This window comes from Rhinatrema bivittatum, chromosome 7 (assembly GCF_901001135.1).
Source record: "Rhinatrema bivittatum chromosome 7, aRhiBiv1.1, whole genome shotgun sequence".
Taxonomy (NCBI): domain Eukaryota; kingdom Metazoa; phylum Chordata; class Amphibia; order Gymnophiona; family Rhinatrematidae; genus Rhinatrema; species Rhinatrema bivittatum.
In genome coordinates this window covers 85,903,271-85,922,514 of record NC_042621.1, presented here as the reverse complement: position 1 = coordinate 85,922,514, position 19,244 = coordinate 85,903,271, and the positions used below count along the sequence as shown (strand labels likewise).

The 19,244-nt window shown below is 46.9% G+C and overlaps 1 protein-coding gene across 3 annotated transcripts in view; it reads left to right on the top strand.

Moving 5' to 3' along the window:
• Positions 1 to 19,244, top strand: part of ACSF3 (acyl-CoA synthetase family member 3) — a 162,029-nt gene that overhangs the window by 131,746 nt on the left and 11,039 nt on the right. The gene's annotated exons all lie outside the window — the stretch shown is intronic.

Below are 19,244 nucleotides of genomic sequence, written 5' to 3'. Positions count from 1 at the left end.
GGAGAATAAAATGTAAGATTCTTATGCTACTTTTTAAGGTTGTGCATGGTCTGGCTCCACCTTCTTTTACATGTTAAAAATGTATCAACCAATTTGGTCAATGAGCTCAGCTTCTCAACGGGGCCGATGCAATATGGGCACATTACAAACAGGCGCTCATATTGAATGCCTGTTTTCCTAACACGCGCCCATTCATTTCTCTCGAGCATGCAATGCAATAGGAAAATTAACTGCTGTGTTAAAAAGGAGGTGCTAGGAGAAATTGCGCGATCCTAGTGCCTCCTCGCAAACAAACGCCCAGGAGAGGTGCCTGAAAGTGCAGATTAAGAAAACGGATGCTCAATATGAGTGTCCATTTTCTCCCGGTACAATATACATGTACAATATACACATCCTGAACTGTGTATATTGTGCGTCCTGTAAATTGTTTTTCCTGGTCAAGCCTTTTTTTTTTGTGTAGTCTTTACAGCTTTCTGTGGTTCCTCCTTCTTAGTATCGTGATGATACTTTGTAGGAGGAACCACAGAAAGCATGTTTTTGGGGGTTTTTTGTTGAGCCCTTAAGCCCGGAATGCCTTAACACCAGCCCCAGGGTTGGCGTTAAAATTTCCACATTAAACAGGACGAGTTGGGCATATGGTCATTTTTTGTATCCCGGGATAATGGTTAATACCCTCATCTACATGAATTTACATGTGATGAGCGCTAATTAACTGCACGCTCGATTGCACAAGTGTTTTGGTTGCGCTAATCCCATTATTGCATCAGCATGGACGTGCATTTTGGACACGCTAAAAGAGAGTTAACTGGCGCACTGGCCTCAGTGCCTGATATTGCCTCAGCCTAAGTATCTTTTAGAAATTCCATCGATAAGACAGGTTCGCCTGGGAGAGGTCATTTTATGTGGATGGACCTGTTATCTGGGGTGATCTCCATGTGATAAAAGCAGAGCTTGGCATTTGTTAATCATATTCATTTAGGCAGGCCTTTGATGAAGAGGAGGAATAGCCTAGTGGTTAGAGCAGTGGACTATGAACCAGGAGACCAGGGTTTGAGTCACTTTACCCTCCATTGCCTCAGGTACAAAAACTTAGATTGTAAGCCCTCTGGGGATAGAAAAATACCTACAGTACCTGAATATAAACTGGTGTGATATCTCAGTTGAGATCAAATGTCAGTATATAAAAATAATAAATAAATGATTTCATTTGATAATTATTAGCTGAATATTACATCTGTAGGCATGAGACTTTTAAATGTATCTTGTATATAGGAAGCTCTTGATACTATTACTTGTTTTTGTGGTTTTCTGTTTCTTCTGGTGTTTTTGTTTAATTCATACTGATGTTGAGATTTGATTTAGATGTGCTCATATGTTTTGTTTTGTGAGTGATTTTATGTAGCTCAATGTTAAATTAAGAATGTTGTTTTGTAACTCGTTTAGGATTGGAGATAAGTAGGTTATACATATTATTTTAATAAATGAAAATGCTTGAAGCTTAGCTTGGTTAGAAGAATGGCAGACGTTCTGATCACTTTGAGAGTTGAAGATGTGTATGGTATTAACAGACCAGGTGTGCACACCTTGTATTTACATGGGGTGGCAGCAGCAGGAGAGGACGTGGGGCACCAGTGACAACCCGGGCTGCCAGCGGAGCTCAGACCACTGGTGGCTGAAAATGAGAAAAGGCTGGGAAGAAGAGAGGCGAGCCACTGGCAGAGCTCAACCTGCCGGCGGTCAAAAGTGAAGAAAGGCCACAGCAGTTTTCCCTGTTAGCTGTACACGTGCACTAACAGCTTTCTGGTCCCTACCCCCACCCCCCCTTCAATTGCAAGAAGGCTGGCGAGGCCAAAGTTAAGACTACGATGCGGCTGCCCGCAAGTTAAATGTAAGACATTGAAAAGACAGGCTAAGAGAAAATTTGAAAAGAAATTGGCCATAGAGACAAAAACTCAGAATGAAAACTTTTAAAAATATATCCAAACTGGAAAGCCTGCGAGGGAGTCGGTTGGACCGTTAGATGATTGAGGGGTTAAACGGGCACTTAGGGAAGATAAGGCCATTGCGTAAAGATTAAACGATTTGTTTACTGACAAGGATGTTGGGGAGATACCTGTTATGGAGACAGTTTTCAAGGATGATGATTTAGATGAACTGAACCAAATCACTGTGAACCTGGAAGATGTAGTAGGCCAGATTGACAAATTGAAGAGTAGTAAATCACCTAGACCAGATGGCATACACCCCAGGGTTCTGAAAGAACTAAAAAATGAAATTTCAGACCTATTTCGATTAATTTGTAACCTATTATTCAAATAATACGTTGTATTTGAAGATTGGAAGATGGCCAATGTAACGCCGATATTTAAAAAAGGCTCCAGGGGTGATCCTGAAAACTATAAACCGATGAGCCTGATTTCAGTGCCGTGAAAAATCGTGGAAACTGTTATAAAGAATAAAATCACAAAACATTTAGATAGACATGGTTTAATGGGACACAGTCAGCATGGATTTACCCAAGGAAAGTCTTGCCACAAAAATCTCCTACTTTTTTTTGAAGGGGTGAATACACATAAAGACAAAGGTGAACAGGTAGATATAGTGTATTTGGATTTTCAGAAGGCGTTCGACAAAGTCCAGCATGAGAAGCTTTTAAGAAAACTAAAAAGTCATAGGATAGTTGGCGATGTCCTTTTGTGGTTTGCAAGCTAGTTAAAAGACAGGAAACAGAGAGTAGGATTAAATGGTCAGTTTTCACAGAGGAAAAAGGTAAACAGTGGAGTGCCTCAGGCATCTGTACTTGGACCGGTGCTTTTTAATATATTTATAAATGATATGGAAAGGGGTACGACAAGAAAAGTAATCAAATTTGCGGATGACACAAAATTATGCAGAGTAGTTAAATCTCAAATGGCTTGTGATAAATTGCAGGAGATCGGAAGATTGGGCTTCCAAATGGCAGATGAAATTTACTGTGGACAAGTGCAAAGTGATGCACATAGGGAAAAATAACCCATGCTGTAGTTACACAATGTTAGGTTCTATCTTAGGAGTTACCTCCCAGGAAATAGAACTAGGCATTGTAGTGGATAACACATTGAAATCGTCAGCTCAGTGTGCTGTGGCGATCAAAAAAGAAAACAGGAATTATTAAGAAGGGAATGGTGAATAAAACGGAAAATGTCATAATGCCTCTGTATCGCTCCATGGTGAGACCACACCTTGAATACTGTGTGCAATTCTGGTTGCCGCATCTCAAAAAAGATATAGTTGCACTAGAGAAAGTGCAGAGAAGGGCGACCAAAATAAGTGGCATGGAATGGCTGCCCTGTGAGGAAAGACTAAAGAAGTTAGGGCTGTTCAGTTTGGAGAAGAGACAATTGAGGGGGGATTTGATAGAGATCTACAAAGTCATGAAAGGGCTTGAACAAGTTAATGTAAATCGGTTATTTACTCTCTCAGATAATAGAAGGACCAGGGGGCACGCCATGAATTTAGCAAGTAGCTCATTTAAAACAAATCAAAGAAAATTCTTTTTCACTCAGTGCATAATTAAGCTCAGGAATTCATTGCCAGAGGATGTGGTTACAGTAGTTAGTGTAGCTGGGTTTAAAAAAGGTTTGGATAAGTTCCTAGAGTAAAAATCCATAAACTGCTATTAATTATTAAACAATAGTAGCTTGAGATTTATCTAATGTTTGGGTACTTGCCAGGTACTTATGACTTGGATTGGCCACTGTTGGAAACAAGATACTGGCTTGATGGACCCTTGTTCTACCTGTTCTTATGAACTTAATGGAGAAGGAGGCTGGCAGGGCCATGGTGGAGCTCATCCCATCATGGCCCAAAGTGCAGAAAAGGAGGATGGAGGAGGCCAGGGTGGAGCTCATCCCACAGTAGCCTGGAGAAAGGAGGCCGTGTGTGTAGCTGTATGTGAGAACTTGTGTGCGTGTGTCTGTGTCAGAGCTCGTATGCATGTGTGAATGTGTCGGAGCTTGAATGTGTCTGTCAGAGCTTGTATTCATATGTTTGTGTGTGTGTCTGAGTGAGAGCTTGAATGTGTCTGTGTTCATGTGTGTGTGTGTGTGTGTGTCTGTTTCAAAGCTTGTGTTCATGTATACGTGCATATAACTGTGAGAGCCTATATGTCACATATAGGCTGTCACAAGCATGCACACACACAATGTGTCTGGGAGGGAGTGTGTGTGAGAGCATAGGCATGTATATAAGAGTGTGTGTGTGTGTGTGAGAGTGAAGATAAAGTTTGTGTGGCCCTACCTCCCCCAATGCATGACAATGTCAGGGTGACTGGAAGTCAAAAGATCCCAGGTATGGACAGCAGGACATTTTTTAAATTCTTATTAGTTTTAATTATTGGGTGTAGTTTGATGTTTCGGCTATTTTGAAATTTTTTTTGGGGGGGGGGGAGATTATTAGACCATATTTTAATGATTGGATTTTTCAGATGTTTTTAAATATTTTATTGGTGTTTGGGAAATTTTGGATATTCTATTTAACTGGTTTGAATAATTCCTTTTATGACTGATTTTACTATTATAATTGATGATTTCTTGGTTTTCTTATTTAATATTTTATGAAGAATGGAAATGTTTCTGTTTTTCCATTGTTGCTCCTGTTAATAGAGGCTGGTTCGTGTGGGTTCCAGTTCAGTTCTTCTCAGCACGTTTCTATTTATACTTTCTGCTCTCTTTATTCTGAATTTGGCCAGGTCTGTCTGTGTTCTCCATGTGTGACCGAGGTGAGGTATTCTGCTACCATACAATTTATCTGTAAGGATCTGTAGAGTCTGGTTTGTTCTGTTTTCCTAATAGGAGAGGTGTATTGGTGTTCTAGGGCCTGGTGTAATGTGTGCAGTGTTGCCTTTTCATAGATAAGGTCCTTAGGGTTGCTTTGGTATGGGAGGTTTACTGTATTGTAATGTAATTCTATTTATTCATGGCTTTCTGAGGGCCAAGCCCACATTATGAAAAGTCTAATTCCATAGGAGTTCCAAGTGTCTTTTTTGGCAGAGTTTTCTGGCTGACACCACGGCAGTGCGTGTAAATATAATGTGCATGCTGTAAGTGATATTTTTGCTTCAGAAGACTGTACTTTTGAATGTTCTTTTTTTCATGTAAAATCGTTTGAAAATACATAATTGAATTGTGTGTGTTTCTGTAAAGGGTGTGTGTGTGTGTTTCTGTAGAGGGTGTGTGTGTGTGTTTCTGTAAAGGGGGTGTGTATGTGTATGCGCGCAAGGCTATAAAGTTTGCTAGGTTACCTAATACCCTTCCTTTGGCCATGGGTTCTGTTTTGGGGGGAGATTGCTGGAGGGAGCTGGGCTTTTTTTTTTTTTTCTGATGGGACACTGAATGAATTGGGGGGCCCTAAGCTGTGGCTTGTTTCGGGACAGGCCTTGGCTTAGCTTCTCTCTGGGCAGCTTGTGTTATTTGATGTGCTGCGTTTTGGATGAATTCCTTTCTTCCTGCCATGCGTGCTCACCCCTTGACAGGACTTGCGCTAGCTGCTTCAGTGTGGCTCTAGAAAGATTGTTTTTTCTATTCATATTTTCCTTTGCTGGGTTTTATTTGCAATGCTCCACTGACTCACATAATATTTTGGTCAACCAGAGAGACTTAAAAATGTTTATTTTTACTTTATTAACAATGCCAGAGGGAGGGGGATTTTCAGAATCATTTTCCTAGGCCAGATGGTGCTTTACCTGTGGAAGGGGCCCCCGATATGGGCCGCCTGAAACGTGGGTAAGAATCACGTGCACCCGCACTGAACAGAGGCAAGTTCACAGGCAAAGTTCCCGGCCAAAATCTGTGCCCGCATTAGCAGGTGTGAATTTGTGCGGCTGGTTTTCGTGGAGTAACCTTCTCAGAGTACGTGCGTGTTTGTACTGCTGGTGTAAAGCCTTCTTGTAATTGCCCTAAAAATTATGCATTTTGGGACAAAGAAAGGGGAATTTCTTACCTGTAGACTTTGCCCTCGAGTGTGTGCTTCCTTTCACTTAGAACAGCGGTTCTCAACCTGTGGGTCGCGACCCCGGCGGGGGTCGAACGACCAAAACACAGGGGTCGCCTGTGTTTTGGTCGTTCGACCAAAACAGGTCTGCAGACCAACCCCAACAGCCCGGTCCGCAGACCAGTACCGGGCCGTTGGGGTTTTTTGCCGGTCTGCGGCGCCGCGGCTGCTGCGGGGAGGCAGGGCGAAGCTGGAGACCTGCCTCCTCCAACCCCAAAAGGGAGCGCGTTGCGGTGCTCCTCCTACTGGGGGTCCAGGAGCGGTCCGGGAACGATCTCCTGGGCGTGAGCCGTCGGCTGCCAGTAATCAAAATGGCGCCGACGGCCCTTTGCCCTCACTATGTCACTGGGACCGACCGCTGCTATTGGTCGGTCTCAGTGACATAGTGAGGGCAAAGGGCCGTCGGCGCCATTTTGATTACTGGCAGCCGACGGCCCACGCCCAGGAGATCGTTCCCGGACCGCTCCTGGACCCCCGCTGGACCACCAGGGACATTTGGCAGGTCTTGGGGGGGTCAGGAGGGTGGGGGGTTGCGGTAAATTAAGTCAGCAGGTCTTGGGGGGGTCAGGAGGGTGGGGGGTTACGGTAAATTAAGTCGGCAGGTCTTGGGGGGGGGGGTCAGGAGGGTGGGGGGTTGTGGTAAATTAAGTCGGCAGGTCTTGGGGGAGTCAGGAGGGTGGGGGTTGTTAATTTAAAGTGTGGGATGGGGGTTTTTTTTGGGGGGGGGAGGGGTTCCCAGAGTTTTCTGATCTGGGGAGTGGACCGAAATGGCCCTCCCCAGACCCGAAAACAAAATGGGGAGAAAAAAAAAAGCTATGCACTCCCCTAATTTGCTCCATAAGACGCCCAGACGCAGAGCCAGTTTAGCACAATTTTTTTTTTTTAAATTTTCCCCCTCTGAATCCTAGGTGCGTCTTATGGTCAGGTGCGTCTTATGGAGCGAAAAATACGGTACTTCCTGCCCGCCCTGCCCCGGAAGACAAATGTTGCCGGAGCCGCACGGGCAGGAAGGAGGAGGCGCGTCAGCCACGTGCAAAAGAGGAGCAGCGTGGCGGGAAGACTAGGGCCGCTGCAGAGCCCATCCTGTGGCAACCCGTAAAGAAGAGGCCCAGAGGTGAGAGAGAGGTGTGTGCGAGTATGAGATGAGTTGAGAGATTGTGTGTGAGAGTGAATTGAGAGACTGTGTGTGTTTGCAGAGACAGCATGTGAGAGCCTCTGTGTGTGTGAAAGAGACAGCATGTGACAGTGAGAGCCTGTGCTTGAGCAAGGCAGCATGTGGGGGTGTGAGAGAGCCTGTGTGTGAGACTCAGACAGCCTGTGCCAGTGAGAGACTGTGTGTATGAATGATTGCATGACAGAAAGAGCATGTGACAGTGAGATCCTGTGTGTGTGTGTGTGTGACAGAGAAATGCATATGAGAATGAGAACCTGACTGTGTGTTTGAGGGAAGACGACAGGTGGAGAGAAAAGAAACAAAAAAAGGCAATATAAAAGGAAATGGCAAAAAAATAAAGGGAAGCAGATGTAAAAACAAATAAATTACTTTTTACTGATTGGCACATGTAATCTTTGGGAATGTGCAAGAGTAGCACTTTCTCTATGGCGGATCTCACAATGTACGAGATCAACATGGAGGAAGTGGAAACCCACGGGGCCTGCACAGAGGAGGCAGCAGAATGGGCAGTGCCAATAGCAGCAATCAGTGCCTCCCCAATAGCCACGTGGCAGCAGTGGCAGTAATTAGATTAATTGTTTGACTCAGCTGGAGGTGACAAAGTATGAAGTGGGATGTGAAATCAGCTTGATCTGGTGGAGAATTAGGATTGCTGTTACACATGAACTGTATTTGGCAAACATAAAGGGAGCCAGGATAATCAATTGAAGGCTGCAGCTGAGGACTGATTTATTATGACTCATGTAGAAATTAGTGCATTTTCCAGATTAGTCTGCATAACACAATTCTCAACATTCAGCATTATTTCTGCTGCATAGAGTTTTATCTGAGAGGCTCTGAGGTTGTGAGGGAGCCAGTAAGAGTGAGAGCATGAGTGTGTATGAGAAAATCCAGGGGAGTAAGAGTGTGTGTGTGTGAGGGGGGGGGGGGGGGGGGGGAGAGAGTGTCTTACACCCTGAGAGTGTATCAGTGTCTGTGAGAGTGAGAGGTTATGGTGGGTATAAGAGCATGAATGTGTAAGTATGTGACAGTGTATGTGTGAGAGAGAATGGACATGTGAGTGTATGTGTGAGAGAGAGAGGATAACCTCCTAATCCTCGACAATATCAGGGTGACTGGAAATCAAGAGCTCCCATGTATGGACAGCAGGGGCTTTTTAAAATCCTTATTAGTTTTAATTATTGTGTGTTATTTGATATATGTGCTGTTTTGAAATATTATTGGTGTTTGGGAAATTATAAAAATGTATATGATTTTAATTAATAGAAATTCTATTTATCAGTAATTTTAAAATATTCTTTTATTAGTATGGTTTTACTATTATAACTGATGCTTTATGTTTCTTAATTTTATTGTTTTATGAGGAATGGTGGTTCTGTTTATAAATGTCATAATAAATAAGTATGCACTAAAATCCAACCCCATCCATAACCCCGCCCCCATATGACCAAAGCCCCACCCTCGCCCCGCCCTCACCCCACCCTTGCGGGGCGAGGGCGGGGCGAGGGGTCACCGCAACATGAGGAACTGTATTTCGGGGTCACGGCATTAGAAAGGTTGAGAACCACTGACTTAGAAGCTTCCTGCGAGTACCTCGGAGGTACGGTTGCTTGCCCCTACTTACTCTGCAGGTGGAATGTTTGCTGGAAAACTATGCAGGAGGATCTAAAAATTCAATCTATACATGGATTTATCTCCCCCCACATAAACGTGTACTAGGTATGTTGCCAGGCAATGCACCTAAAAGTCCACATGTCGCAGAAGACCTCCAGTGAGTTTTAAGTAGGTGAAATGCTCTTTATCAGCATAAATGAATTTGAATACTGCTCCAGAACAGAGTACTTTACATAAAAGCAGAGAATATGTCAGCAGATATACTGTAAGACCCATGTACACTATCCACAGTGGATCCTCTGTAACCCATCCCCCATATATATTCTGCTCTTTGGCACTTCAAACAGATTACATACAGGTACTGGAGGTATTTCCCTATCCCCACAGGGCTTACAATGTAAGTATCCAGACTTTATACCCCCCAAAGCTAAAGATACTCTGCTTATCCCAGGCTTTACCCCTCACTCCCCCACAGCTAAGGATCCTCTGTGCTTATCCCAGGCTTTTATCCCTCACTCCCCCATAGCCAAGGATCCTCTGTGCTTATCCCAGGCTTTTATCCCTCACTCCCCCACAGCTAAGGATCCTCTGTGCTTATCCCAGGCTTTACTCCTCACTCCTCCACAGCCAAGGATCCTCTGTGCTTATCCCTAGCTTTATCCCTCACTCCCCCACAGCTAAGGAGCCTCTGTGCTTATCCCAGGCTTTACCCCTCACTCCCCCACAGCTAAGGATCCTCTGTGCTTATCCCAGGCTTTACCTCTCACTCCCCCACAGCTAAGGATCCTCTGTGCTTATCCCAGGCTTTACCCCTCACTCTCCCACAGCTAAAGATCCTCTGTGCTTATCCCAGGTTTCGCCCCTCACTCCCCCTCACTGTCCTTGCTTCCGCCACCTCCTGTAGTATTCTATTCCATGTAATCACCACTCTTGCTGTGAATAAATATTTCTGCTGTTGCTTCTTAATCTCCATCCCTTTGGAGTCTCATATTGTTGTTTGTTTATTTATTTAGCATTTTTATATACTGATATTCAAGTAACATAGTTACTAATCACGTCGGTTTACATTCCAACAATAACCATGACATGAGGATGTCTTACATTAAACCAGGGTAATCAAACTTGGATACAAAAGAACTGGGTTTGACACAATATATAAGCAAAGAGGATTAACCAGCGAGCCTAATGCTTGCTGGTGTAGTGTTCGGTGACTAGTTAAAGGTAGAAGAGTTAAGGGAAGGCTTGGTTGAACAACCAGGTCTTGAGTCTTTTTTTAAAGATGATTGGACATTGTATGAGCCTGAGGTCTGGAGGGAGCGAGTTCCATTGCTTTGGTCCGGCGGTAGAGAGAGCTCTTTTCCTTAATGCCGTTTTGATAGGGGGGCCCTGTAGAGTGCCTCCATATGCTTGTCTCACCGGTCTGGAGGAAGTACGAGGCTGAAATGGGATCATGAGGTCAAGAGGGGTGATGTTGTGTATGGCTTTGTGGATGATAGATAAGACTTTGAACGTAATTCTGAATTGGATTGGGAGCCAGTGCAGGTTCTTTAGGATGGGTGTTATATGGTCTCTTTTGTTAGTTTTTGTTAGGATCCTTGCTGTAGCGTTTTGTAACATCTGTAAAGGTTTTATAGTGGTAGCAGGGAGGCCGAGTAGCAGAGAATTGCAATAATCGATTTTAGTGAAGATGATTGCTTGTAGGACTGAACGGAAATCTTGAAAGTGGAGGAGGGGTCTCAACCGTTTTAAAACTTGAAGTTTAAAGAAGCAATCCTTTACAGTGTTATTGATGAAGCTTCTGCAGTTCAGTTGGTTGTCCATGATGACTCCCAAGTTTCTGACTTGGGGGGATAGGACTGGTTGAGAAGCAAGGTGTGAGTTGGACAACAGGCGATTCCCATCTTGGGTGATGAGGAGAAACTCTGTCTTGTTGGGATTGAGTATCAGGTTGAGGCTTGTTAGTAGATTGTTGATGGCTTGTAGACAGGAGTTCCAGAAATCCAGGGTTTTGTGAAGTGAATCCGTAATCGGTATGAACATTTGAACATCGTCTGAGTATAGATAATGGGTTAGCTTTAGTTTGGTGAGGAGCTGACAAAGCAGAAGCAAGTATATGTTGAATAAAGTTGGAGATAAAGAAGAGCCTTGTGGGACTCCCAGGATGGAGCTAATTGGGTGTGACTCTTTACTGTTGATCTTGACCTTGTAGTACCTGTTCTGGAGGAAAGATCTGAACCAATTGAGGGCGATACCTTTGATGCCAATGTCAGATAGACGATCTAAAAGTATGGCATGATTCACCGTGTCAAATGCTGCTGTTAAGTCAAGGAGGATGAGCAGGCAGGGTTGTTTTTTTTCGAGGTTCAAGAGGATGGAGTCCGTTAGTGAGATTAGGAGGGATTCTGTGTTTCGTGCGTTACGGAAGCCGAGTTGAGACGGGGAGAGTATGTTGTTGTTGTTCAGGAATTCCGAGAGTTGTTTATTTACTATACTTTCCAGGATTTTTGCGATGAACGGAAGGTTTGCTATAGGGCGAAAGTTGGCCGGGTTGTCTGGAGAAAGATTTGGTTTTTTTAGAAGAGGTTTCAGGATGGCGAGTTTGAGGGGGTCAGGGACTAGGCCCTGAGCTAGGGAGCAATTGATGATTTGGGCAGTGGGCTTGGTGATGGCTTGAGAGCTGGTGATGAGGAGGTTGTTCCCTCTTGTTCTTCAGCAGCATTCTTTTCTTGCTCTTTCTGCCTGATTTATAACTTTGATTTGAATATCTCTATCATAAGTTACCAGTCCCCCAGCAATCTGTCCTCTAGGGACTCCTATCTAGGTCCTTCCATCTCTTTTCTCATGGCTTTTGGTGTAGACACTGCACCATTTTGGTTGCCTTTTTCTGGAACGGTCTCCAGAACTGGACACACTTATTGTAGGCGAGATCTCCCCAGTGTGCTGTTCAGGGGATTTGTATCCTTTCTTTCTGCCGGTTCTCTCTCTTTAGTGTCCACCTTGTAACAGTCCTTTTGGTACCTTGAGATCGTCGGATACGAGCACCCCAATGTCTCTTTCCTGGCTCGTGCATGTTAGTTTCTCATCCTCCCTCTCCCCCCCCCCCCCCCTCGTGTTCTTCTCCCTTGGATTCCTGCCCCCCAGAGGAATAATTCTGCGGAATTTGCATGGAGTCTTCACTGCCAAGCACACGACTGCTTCTCGAGCGTTTTTAAATCCCTTCTCGGGGGTGTTTACTCTGCTGCAGACCTCAGCGTCCTCTGCAAAAAGGCCAGCTTTCCTTGCTGATGCCTTGGCCATATTGCTGAGGACGATATTGTGTTTTTGACTGGGTCTTTCTCTGCCTCCCTGCCTGTTCTGACTGATAACGCAGGCAGCTTCGCCAGACTTGAGAGCCAAAGGATCCATCCCCCTGAAAAGCTCGTAATGCGACCACTGAATAAGGACAATTAATGCTGCCAGCCCCCCCCCAGCCAGCATGGAAAGATCTCGGTGTTCCTTCCCGCTCTCTCTCGTCTGTTTGACTCGCTTAATAATTCAGTTCTCAGAGAGACAGAGGGGGAAGTGTTCTTGAAAGGTGAAACTTTATGTGCACGGAAGTGAATTCGTCATTATCTTAGCCTGTGAGAGAAACCCTTCGTTTTTGTGCTCAAGATATTCCTGCACAATATCCTAATTACTGTTGTTATTATTATTATTATGGCTATTCCTTAGGTTTGTGTCCCCAGATAACTTGCCACTACATGCAGCCATCTCCAGGGTGAAAGATGTGAAGTGTAGGGACAGAGAGCCCTGGATTTCTCTGCCTGCCTGCCTATTAACAGGAGTCGAGATGAGCAGCTTCACCACCTGGCTTCCAGTTTCATGGTGCTCCGGCACTGTACGCTGTGCAACCTCTTATTTATATTGAGGGAGACGAGAAGGTTAAATACCACGGAAAATGAAATGGGAGTGGATTTGCAGATTAAGCAGGGAGAGCAGGCGCTATCTTCTACACCCCAACGTGTGCGTGCTGGGGTGAGGGCTCAGTCAGGGTGAAGCAGGCTTCTTTCCCTTTGGGTATTGTTTTACTGCGGGGACCCATTCTCTTCTGGGCCGCCTTCAGCCGTTTGCACTTCCTCGTAGGGTGAGGCTAGCGAGTCGCACCCTGACAAAGGGCGCGCCAGAAGCAGGACCCTGGGACCTGACAGGCGGAAGAGGACCTGGAAAGTTGTGGGGACTGAACGGGCATGGCTGGGGAGCAGATTGGCACAGCTGGGGAGGCTGCTGAGCTTTCACCCCAAAAACAGCAAAGCTGGAGGCTCAAAGTTACTTTTCATTTCGTCCTCAAAGGTATTCTCTTGGTTTGGTTGAGACAGCAAACCCTGGCATGCGAACTGACAAGGGAATACAGAAAGCGGCTTCGATATGGTTTTCTCCTGCTCCTTTTGGGCTTCCAGTTTGACCAGAACCAGTTCTCCTGGGCTTGCAGCTCACGTTTCGCCTGGATTTTTTCCTTGTCTTTATTCTTCTAGCCCAGCCATTGCAGCAGCAGCTCCTGACCAGGGGCTATAGTCTGATGCACATGCACCCTGAATGGTGTTCACTAGGGGGGGTGGTGGTGGTGTGCAATGCCTGCCCCAGGGGAGCTATGCGTGCTACCGGCCAGCATTCTGTGCCCCCCAGCCAGCCTGAAGAGTAGAAAGGGGGCCCAGGACTGGAAAGGTGAGTTACAAGTGCTGCACATCCTACTTCTTATTATCTAACGATATCGCCTCGGGCAAGCTGGGGCAAGAGAGCCATAATAGAAGGATAGCAGGGCGAGCAGTGCTGTGAGCCCAGACTTGTGTTAGAAACATTCTGATGCACTAAGAGATACCATGCACACCTGCCAGCAAGGTGAGTGCTACAAAATTCAGGTATTTGCTCGTGCACTACATATCTCAGAGCTCAGGTACCCTGCTAGCTCACCTTATATTTATTTATTTATTTATTTTTAGTTTTTTTATACCGATTTTCCTGCATAAAATGCATATCAAACCGGTTTACAATGAAACAGAATAAGCAGGAAGTAAAATTCCTTAGTCTAATACATTTAAACGTCAATAATGAAATAATTTTAAACAAAGCAAAAAGCTAAATAACATTAATAAAAGTTAAATTATTAACATAAACATAAATATAATTATATTAGAAGGAGCACAAAGGTTAGCACGAAGGGGAGCACAAAGGGGAAAACCCCTTCGTTGCGCGACGCCTGGTGTAATCGTGCCGTTAATCGGGTCGTCGGGGGGGGGGGGGGGGGTGGGTCTTCACATCGCTGATTTTCTCTTTTAACATCTCAGTTCATTTTTACTATTTTTTTGTGTCTTTTTCTCACAAGATGTAGTTTTCTTTAAGTGCCCGATGGTAGTGGGCTGCCCCTCTATAACAGCGCCTGGTGGAATCGCTTATATATATATATCTTATACTACAAAGCTTAGGTATACCGCCCACACTGTGTGTATCAGAGCGCAGATATCGTGCCAGCCCGCCAGGGGGTGGCTCAAGGCAATCTGCTGCCTGAAGCGAATGATGAAATGCCCCCCCCCCCCCCCCCCATACACACACATGGGCCAGGGCAGAGGGAAGGCAGTGGAGGGGGAAGTGACTTGCCCAGGGTCACAAGGATTGGCAATAGGATTTGAACCCTGGCTTCCCTTGTTTGCAGCTCACTGCTCTAACCACTCAGTTTTTGGGCCTGTTATTTTTTTCTTTTCAGTCTTCGGTGTCCGCACTAGAGGGCGCCAGAGAGAGGTTTAATGGGGCGGGGTGGCCAAAGACCGCCCCAGTCCCTGGATCTAGAAATAAGAGGCCTCCATTCCCTACTGCCTGCCTCCCACCCTTCTCCAGGAGGTGTAAGAGGTTGGTGAATGGAGGGAGTCTGTGTGTGTGTGTGACACACTCTCTCTCTCTTAGGGGGGGATACAAGGGTATTAAATGCCCTAGACAAACCTTACAGCCTTTCATTCCCCCTTCCCTCTCCTCCCCACATAAATAAAACATATACATTCTTTTCTATTTTAAAATGTAAAAAGGCAGATTGCATGTGGAAAGTAGACATTCAAAGTACAATCTTCTGAAGTAAAAATATCACAGCAACATATAAATTATTTAGCATACACTACAAAAATGGTAAAGTGCAATGGGTGTGGACTTGGCCCTCAGAAAGCCAGGAATAAACTGAACTACAATTCCCATATAGTAAACCTTCCATATCATAACTGCCAGCACTCAACCTATGAAAAAGCCATACTGCAAATATTACATCAGGCCCTAAACACCAATACACCTCCTATTAGGAGAACAGATTAAAGCCAGGTTGTTGTAAATCCCTCACAGAAACTACATGCTAGCAGAATGCCTAAAGCCTCAGTCACACAAGCAGAATACAGACAGACTCCCTCCATATACAGAATAAAGAGATCATAAAATATAATTTGAAACATGCAGACAAAAACTGAACTGGAAATCACATGAAGCCAAACTTTGTAAGCAATGCAAACACAATCAAGAAATATAAAACATTAAATATACCAATAAAAATAATGTCAAATCTGCTGATAAATTCAGCCAGTTAAAAACACACATAAAAATGTTTAAAATATTCCCAAATACTAATAGAATATTTCATAACAACAGATACATCACATCCAATAATTAAAACAAACAAGGATAAAAAAAAAATCTCCCACTCTCCATACCTGGGAACTTTAGATTTTCAGTCCTCCTGAGACTGTCGTAGATTGGAGGAGGGGGCACAAACTTTAACCTCTCTCACACACACACAGATGTGCGCAGGCACTCTCCCTCATACACACACACATACACATATACACTCACAAATACCTTCTCATATATACTCATATACACACATATACACACACACACACACCCTCTCATACACACACACAAATACCATCTCATATATACACATACATACACATATGCACACACAAATACCATCTCATATATCCACATACACACACACACCCTCTCATACACATACACACACAAATACCATATATATACATGTACACACACACACCCTCTCATATACACACAAACACACATATACACACACACAAATACCATCTCATATATACACATACATACACATATGCACACACAAATACCATCTCAAATATACACACACACACCCACCCTCTCATACACACACATACTCACACACATACACACACAAATACCATCTCATATATACACACACCCTTATACACATACACACATATACACACACAAACACCATTCTCATAAATACACATACACACCCCCACCACCCTCTCATACACACACTCTGGCTCCCTCTCTGTTAAGCAGACGTGTACACGTGTTTCCTTTCTCTCAGCACACGTTTACACGTACACATGCACGCTTCCTCTCTCTCAGACACACTTGCTTACATACACGCATACTCTCTGTAGCCGGCCTGCTGGACTGATCCCCTGGAAAACAGGGCCTCCTTTAATTGGGCCGCTGGCAGGATACAATCCCCCGGCAGCCGTGTGCCTCCTCTATTGGCCACCGGGCGGGATGGGATCCCCTGGCGGCTGGGCCTCTTTCAATTGGGCTGCCGGGCAGAATGGGATTTCCTGGCTGCTATGGGCCTCTTCTCCCCTTCCATTGTGCTCAGGGGAGCGGGGAGGGGGACAAGCTGTGCACGGCAGCACATGAGCGCAGATTAGGGAACATTGCCGGCAGCTATGTGCTTTCTTCAGTTCAGCCACCAGCTGGGATGGGAAAATAAAGCCTCCCCATCCCTCAGTACACCACTGCCCGGAGTTTTCTGCTGCTGGCCCGTAGACCTGGCAATTCCTTTAGAATTTCGGAGTCTCCGGACCAAATCTGGAGAGTTCCTAGGTATGAGGTGAGGCGGCTGTGGCAGGAAGGTTTCAGGGGCAATTTTGCCACCTCAAAATCTTGCCACCTGAAGCAGCCGCCTCACCCTGCCTCATTATACAACCACCCCTGCATCACGCCATGTACCCCAAAGCTCATGTATCCTGCCCATACGGTACATATCTCAGAGCTCAGGTTCCCTGTCAGCTCGCCTTCTGCCACAAAGCTCGGCTGCACTACTAGTATGGTGCATGTTTTCCAGTTCATTGGCACTACCCAGTATCCAACACTCTGGCATGCCAAGCTGTCTGCGTTCTTCCCTGTCGCAGTGAAAACATTCCAGCAGGCCTGCGCCCCTCACTGTCAGTGCTCCTACCCAGGCCTGCGCCCCTCACTGTCCGTGCTCCTACCCAGGCCTGCGCCCCTCACTGTCCGTGCTCCTACCCAGGCCTGCTCCCCTCACTGTCCGTGCTCCTACCCAGGCCTGCTCCCCTCACTGTCCGTGCTCCTACCCAGGCCTGCGCCCCTCACTGTCCGTGCTCCTACCCAGGCCTGCGCCCCTCACTGTCCGTGCTCCTACCCAGGCCTGCGCCCCTCACTGTCCGTGCTCCTACCCAGGCCTGCGATCCTTACTGTCCGTGCTCCTACCCAGGCCTGCGCCCCCTCACTGTCCGTGCTGCTACCCAGGCCTGCGCCCCTCACTGTCCGTGCTCCTACCCAGGCCTGCTCCCCTCACTGTCCGTGCTCCTACCCAGGCCTGCTCCCCTCACTGTCCGTGCTGCTACCCAGGCCTGCGCCCCTCGCTGTCCGTGCTCCTACCCAGGCCTGCGCCCCTCACTGTCCGTGCTGCTACCCAGGCCTGCGCCCCTCACTGTCCGTGCTGCTACCCAGGCCTGCGCCCCCTCACTGTCCGTGCTGCTACCCAGGCCTGCGCCCCTCGCTGTCCGTGCTGCTACCCAGGCCTGCGCCCCTCACTGTCCGTGCTCCTACCCAGGCCTGCGCCCCTCACTGTCCGTGCTGCTACCCAGGCCTGCGCCCCTCACTGTCCGTGCTGCTACCCAGGCCTGCTCCCCTCACTGTCCGTGCTCCTACCCAGGCCTGCGCCCCTCACTGTCCGTGCTCCTACCCAGGCCTGCGCCCCTCGCTGTCCGTGCTGCTACCCAGGCCTGCGCCCCCTCACTGTCCGTGCTGCTACCCAGGCCTGCGCCCCTCGCTGTCCGTGCTGCTACCCAGGCCTGCGCCCCTCACTGTCCGTGCTCCTACCCAGGCCTGCGCCCCTCACTGTCCGTGCTGCTACCCAGGCCTGCGCCCCTCACTGTCCGTGCTGCTACCCAGGCCTGCTCCCCTCACTGTCCGTGCTCCTACCCAGGCCTGCGCCCCTCACTGTCCATGCTCCTACCCAGGCCTGCTCCCCTCACTGTCCGTGCTCCTACCCAGGCCTGCTCCCCTCACTGTCCGTGCTCCTACCCAGGCCTGCGCCCCTCACTGTCCGTGCTCCTACCCAGGCCTGCGCCCCTCACTGTCCGTGCTGCTACCCAGGCCTGCGCCCCCTCACTGTCCGTGCTGCTACCCAGGCCTGCGCCCCCTCACTGTCCGTGCTGCTACCCAGGCCTGCGCCCCTCACTGTCCGTGCTCCTACCCAGGCCTGCGCCCCTCACTGTCCGTGCTATCTTTATTCTTCCACTAGCTCAATATCCCTTACTGTCCATGCTATCTGAATGCTTTTACCCGGCCTGAATCCTTCCACTATCTCTGTATCTCCTGGCTTTCTGTGCTGTCTGTATGCTTTCACCCTGCACCCCTCACCGTCTGCAGTCTACATACCGGTGAGAGGTACAGGGTGGAACTGAATACCCCAGGCATCCATTCCTCACTGTACCGTCTGCCTGCTTCCACTCACCCGGTGTCCTAGGCTTTCCACCCTGTATTCCTCCCTGTCCGTGCTGTCTGTCTGCTTCCCCTGACTGCCCTTTCCTCTGCACCGTGAGTACATTCCACCAGTCCACACCAGCGCACTCTATCAATCTTGTTTAATAGACTGGAAAGCTTATTGCTTGGCAGCAGGTCACGGGCAGCGGCAGGGTGATGGATTGCGCTTCCTCAAGTCGCCCAGTGCTGATGTATAATGAAATATTTATGATTTATTCCAACTAATAAACTGAAATGAAGTGGGTGATGTATGCGAGCAGATGGGGGAACTATTGATGCGTCTCTCAGTGTGGAGATGGGGGGGGGGGGAGGGAATGGAGGGCGTTTATAGCTGTAACACACACACGCACTGAGCCCGCACTGTAAAACACACACACACACGCTGCCGGCTCAGCTTTCAGAGTTCCATGGGACACAGAAAGGGGCAAAATTAGCACAACTTTCAATCTTGGGCTAATTCAGCCCCTTTCTGACTCTCTCCATTTCTTTTAAAAATCTTTTCATTTTGAAGTTTTTGAGAATTTTTTTTTTTTTTTTTAATCTGCCTTCTCCGTGGTCTTCTCTGTGCAGTTGTAGCACAGGGCAAGGTCCCGCTGTGGATTTCTTCGGCTGTTTTGCCACGCTC